This window comes from Prionailurus bengalensis, chromosome E3 (genome assembly GCF_016509475.1).
Source record: "Prionailurus bengalensis isolate Pbe53 chromosome E3, Fcat_Pben_1.1_paternal_pri, whole genome shotgun sequence".
Classification (NCBI taxonomy): domain Eukaryota; kingdom Metazoa; phylum Chordata; class Mammalia; order Carnivora; family Felidae; genus Prionailurus; species Prionailurus bengalensis.
This window is the reverse complement of record NC_057357.1, coordinates 25,613,950-25,619,829: the sequence shown is the minus strand read 5'-3', so window position 1 is coordinate 25,619,829 and position 5,880 is coordinate 25,613,950. Positions and strand designations below refer to the sequence as shown.

Below are 5,880 nucleotides of genomic sequence, written 5' to 3'. Positions count from 1 at the left end.
TCTCTAGTTTGTGTATTTTGAGATATTTCTATGGTGTTATTTACTTTACAAAGAGTAAAACTCTTTCCCAAGAGCCTAAGGGCCTCTCTGTTCTTAGCTTGTCATCTTTGGTGGTGCCTCCAGAAGCCATAAGTGCTTGGAGGCTGAGGACCACAGGGCAGTCACTGTGTGTGTGTGTGGAAATAACATGAGGAGGATGACTCCTCACTCTACCCTTATGTCTCCTGGCCTGGCTCACTTCTTCCAGACCTCTTTTCATGGGAATGTACCTGGAAACTGAAACAGAATTATTGTTGTTATTTTACTCCTTTTCTGTCCAGAGTTAGTCATTAACCTGTTTAGAACATTGATTGTAATCTTCACTAAGTGAAAAACATGAAAAGCCCAACTTTCTGAGGAGTGCTTAGCAATCTTAAATGCTCTTATTCAAAGTTCATCTTTTTCTAACTTTAATAATTCATCAGTTGTTCCATCTCCTTTTGAAACGTGCTTTTGTAGAGTCACTACAGCTGTTTAAGCAGTCAAAATATTATGAATTATCAGGAAAGACATATTGGCAGTAGAAAAAGTACACTGGAACTGAAGGAATAGAGAGTGAAAGTCAGGTCTGATGTGCGGGTTTCTGGAAAAGAGCTGATGCCATGTTCATGTAACCAGGTTCTATTATGGCCTGTGTAGCTGTCATAGCTGGCATCTTCTCTTCATACCTTATCTGTATTTTCCACCTTGATATCAGAACATATTCATTTTAATTGTCATTTCAAATTCCAAACATATTTTTCCATGGGACAAAATTAGCCTGTATGTCATAGTGTATGTAAAATTTGTCATTACCTGTGAATTCACATATATCTATAACTTTTCTTAACTAACTCCTACATCGTTCATGCAGAAAACACTTTCCCAATTTCCCTGAGGGCTCTAGGATGCCATCTCCCCATAGATCTTTGTGCCTTAGGACAGCAGGTCCAGAGAGGGAGCCAGGTGAGCAGAGGCTGACAGCAAGACCTTGCAGACAGAGCTGGTATCAACTCCTGCTTCACATTTTGCAAGGCACAAACTGGCTCCTCAAACTCCTAGAAACTCTAGGAGGGACCCAGTGGGAAGGGTGGGGTTTTGTGGCACTAATCCTGCCTTATTGAAACCAGGAAGAAGGGAAGGAGATAGGCACTGTTTCTGCTTCATTGGGGTTCAGCTATGTTGGTGTCAGTGTTGGATTTTTCACCTTTTACACTAACATATCTCAAAAGTTTAATTCCTGTCCAGCAGGTCAATGTGGCTTCAAGAAAATTTCATTTCTCAGAGGTGCCCTCCATTCTGTACCCTCTGGGCTGCCCTTTATCTCCATTCATAGGCTATCGGCCACCCACCCCTTCTGCACCCTGGTGGCCTCTGGGACCTTACCCTCCACCTCCACCTCCACCATTTGGTAAGATGATATGAATAGAAGTTGACTTATAAAACATTTTTCATCTTTTTTCTTGTTGAGTATTTTGTAGAAGATGCAGTGATGGCACCACAGGTCTTTCAGGTCAGCTGGACTGAGGACATTGTAACATTCTCTAAGTTTCTCAGGACATGCATGAAATGGGCTGTCATTTCCACATAGCGATCTGGGAAGCACATGTCTCTTATACAGAAGAAACAGGCCTTGTATAGCTGACATACATACCACTTCTTATGATGTAACTTGTATAGAGACCATGTGTTGGGCTCACTGAGGGATGAGACATACCCCTAACTTTATTTCTAGCTAGTTGAGATCTGTTGCTTGATCAGTTATGAAAACACCTGAACCAGGGTCCTGTGGAAATGTCCTCAAGGGACAGGGTCAGATCTTTTCTCTTGACTATAATATGAGTCTAAGTACATTTTTATTTGACATTAGTTATGTGATACCTACTCACATATGGAAGGCAGCCTATAGATAAGCTGAAAGATTGAACAATTCACCTGGAGCCAGAAGAAACACACTCATGCTCTTTTGTTGAGGATTTATTGATGTTATCTACCAATTGACACTCTCATTTTAATTTTTATCTGTAATGAGATGGTGAGTTATTGCCCCTAATGTATATTGAGAAATGGTTGTTTTGGTGACGATTTCCAGATTTGTATTTGAGCTGACCTGTCGATAATTATTTCACTAGTTATGAAGGACAAGAACCAGGGCCCTATGATTTCTTGATTAAGATGATGGGGTGGATCTCCCCCTTACTGTTGGGGTCACCTGAGGCTTGTGGGATATTCTCTGCCTTTCCTTATGGTCCTGAGTGTGGAGAAAATTTTAAGATGTCACAAAATGTGGTGTTTGTTTGAATTCTGCAGTGTCTACCGAAATTTTAAAAAAACCTCCACTCCTTCCAGAGCCTTTAGCCAATCCAGAAGCTGGTGTCACTCCCGTAAGTCACAACAAGCGCTTTACCAAAAATGCTGAAAAGGACAAGGTAAATGCTGGGGTCATTTTCAGTTGTAAGTCTGTCAGGAAACCTTCATTTGCAGTACAGCATGCTGTGGCCTTTTCCCTGTTTTGTGTGTTGTGTGATATGTCTGCCTGTTTCTATTATCCAAAGGCACAGCCTTAACCCAAGAGTCTACGGGCTTCTCTCTTTTCAGCCTGTCATCATTTTCTGGTACGTTTAGTAGCCAAAGGAACTTAGAGATTGAGGACCTTATGGCTTTTCCCATGTGTTGTGGAAATAACACCAGGAAGATACACTGCAGTCCATACTAAAGTATCTAGGCTTGTTGACTCCTACTATACTGCCTCTCTGTGGGATCAGTGTTGTTGTTATTTTCCTCTTTCTGGTTATGTGATTAGCATGTTAAGACTATTTGTTAACTGGGAATTCGAAAAGACGTCTCTCCATTTTTATATTGTGTGTCTTGTAAAGTTCAGAATGGTCTTAGACAAAGTCATTGTCATAACTCACCACCTTCACATCTTTGTTGGTAAATGAGCTGTTTGTAATCCTTTTTTTTTCAATATATGAAGTTTATTGTCAAATTGGTTTCCATACAACACCCAGTGCTCATCCCAGCAGGTGCCCTCCTCAATGGAATCCTTTTAAGCTGTATCTTAGGTAAATATATTCTGAACACAAGTTCATATGAACAGGTTCTGTTGTGTCTCCAGTCAGTGTTAGAGCTGACATATCCCTAGGAATTTATACCAATATCAAAAATACATTTTCATTAATTCTGTTACATCCCTCTTTTTTTTCCAAAATATGTATTACTCTGTGTCTTCTAGTGTGTTCAAAATCAAAATTCCTTATGAATTCAGGTAAACACATGTGGGTTTAGTAGTCATTGATAAGTAATATGTTCCTCACAGCAAACACTTTCTCAGTTTCCTGCAAGACTCCAGGCATCTCCAACTCCCCAGTGGCCTCTTGGTCCTTTGAAAGCACTTCTAAAGAGGGGGAAGACGTCTTTCTCAGGGAGGGAAGCAGAGCAGGCAAAGTGAGGGGCTGGCAGGCAGAACTTTTCCCCAGTAGTAGCTGTGATTTCGTATGCAGAGAATAAGGTGTTTATTTGCACTCAATTTTTTTTGTGTTTGGAATATGCCAAAACCAGAGCTTCTATAGTCATTGTAGTGGAGGGATGCAGGGTGATCCTGGACATAGATGTCTGACTGTCTGGAATATGCTACTTCATTAGACTGGAATTACTTCTTTGATTCCTCTAAGATGGCATCATTTTGTTCTACATTCTAAGACATGGGCAGGGACATGTGGTGACCGTAGTTTAACCTCCAGCATTTATTTGCCTAAGCTGTAGGCGGTACCCAGTGGGAGAGATGGGGTTTTCAGGTACTGATGCTACTCCCTTGGATCCTGGTGGCTGAGAAGTTGGCAGGTGCTGACATATTCTTCTCTGGGTTTCAGCTGCTTTTGGTATTGGTTCTCTTGTCTGCTATATGCACATAGCTGTCACTTCTGTTCTGCAGGGCAGCGTGGATCCATGGGGACCTCTTCTGTTAACTGGAAGATTCTGCACACCCTACCCTAGAGGTCCCCCCATGGGCTATAGGGCATGTCCACCTCCTGAACCTTGGTGGCCCTGGGGACCACCCCGGACCTCTCTACCTACACCGCGTGGTAAGATGATCTGAGCAGTATGAGTTGACTTGCAAAGCACCTTCATCTAAGTTTTGCTGTTGTTGAGTCTTGGACAAGGTGCAGAGGTGGTACCACAGACCATTGCAATGCGAGGGAAAAGCGTTTGCCACCATACCCACATTCCTTGAGTTTCCCTTGATCGACATATCATCTTTGTGTCATTTCCCACACCCTGTGTTGGTACAGGTGTCTCTTGTGGAGATGGAATGGGGCTGTATACACAAAAGCAGACATAGGGCTTCAGCACATGTGTGCTGTACACAGTCCATGTGCTGGGCTATGGGAGGCATGAGGCTCAGCCTAAGGTGTATCTGTCCAGGTGAGCCACCAGCCATCTGTAGTTGTTTGTTGAGTTATGAAAACACCTGAACCAGGGCGTTTATGGGTCTTCATCAAGGTTTAAGGGGTGGTTCTCCCCTTTGCCTTGGGATCACCTGAAGTATGTGGGGCTACCCTCTGCATGTGACTTGGGATCTGACTGGGCCAAAGAGTTTAAGATGCTTGAGGAATGAGGGGAGGGTTTGTTTTTTTTTAATCTCTGCACAATCTCCTCAAATCAGAATAAACCTCCATCCCTTCTAGGGCCTTTTGCAGATCCCGAAGTTGCTCCTGTGAGTGAGAACAACACAGACTCTATCCAAAGGGCCAAGAAGGACAAGGTAAGTGGTGTGGCCATTTCCAGTTGTAACTCTTCTGGGAAACCCTCATTTTTCTGTTCAGTGCTCTCTCCTGGCATTGCGTCCATTTTGTGTGTTGTATGATATGTCTGCTTGTTTTTCTTATTTTTCAAATGCACAACCTTAACCCAAGTGTCTACGGGCTTCTTGATTTTCAGCCTGTCCTCTCCTTGTAGTAAGTTTAGAAGCCAAATGTGCTTAGGGGTGAGGACCTTATGGCTTTTACAGCATGTTTCTGGAAATAACCCAAGGAGGATGACCCCACACTCCACCTGGAAGTCTCCTGGCATGGCTAATTTTTTCTGGACCTCCTCAATGTGGAATCATTGCTCTTGGTGTTTCTTCCTTTCCTGTTTCTGTCTAGGGGATTCACATGCTCAGAAAATCTGTGGTTATCCTTATGGTTTGAAAATGCAGGGGCACCTGGGTCGCTCAGTTGGTTGAGCGTCCGACTTTGGCTCAGGTCATGATCTCACAGCTCATGGGTTTGAGCCCCGCGTCGGGCTCTGTGCTGACAGCTTGGAGCCTGGAGCCTGCTTCTGATTCTGTGTCTTCCTCTCTCTCCCCCCTAACCCACTCGAATTCTGTCTCTCTCAAAAATAAATAAACATTACAAAATTTAAAAAAAAGAAAATGCAAATGGACTTCACTCCAACTTATATTTTTGTATTTGTCATTTAGAGTGGTCTTAGACAAACTAAATTTCATACCTGTCACCCTTCAGCCTTTTAAAAAAATTATTCTGGTAAATGTGCTATACAGAATCCCTCAGGTGTCTGAACTATAAGAGGTGACATATTTGTCCTAGAAAACATGCACTGGAATATGAGTGGTGAAGAAGAGAAAATCCGTAATTACCTGCATTGTAATTCCCCACTGTGTCCTTCATTTGTGATCACATGAGCAGGTTCTCTTGTGTCCTGTGTCACTGTTATAGTGAAACATGGAAATTTACAGCAGAAACAAAAGTGCATTTGTGTTAATTTTATTATTTAGAATTGAAGCTCAGTATTCCACAGGACACAATTACTCTGCAAGTTTTACTGTACTTAAACTGAGAAGTACTTCTGAATTAAAAT

The 5,880-nt window shown here is 42.4% G+C and overlaps 1 long non-coding RNA gene across 1 annotated transcript; it reads left to right on the top strand.

Moving 5' to 3' along the window:
* The first annotated feature begins 1,067 nt into the window (after positions 1-1,067).
* Positions 1,068-4,771, top strand: LOC122471593. The gene is made up of 3 exons (XR_006294214.1): positions 1,068-2,447; positions 3,953-4,103; positions 4,707-4,771. It is a non-coding gene; the product is annotated as an uncharacterized LOC122471593 (long non-coding RNA).
* The last annotated feature ends 1,109 nt before the right edge of the window (positions 4,772-5,880 follow it).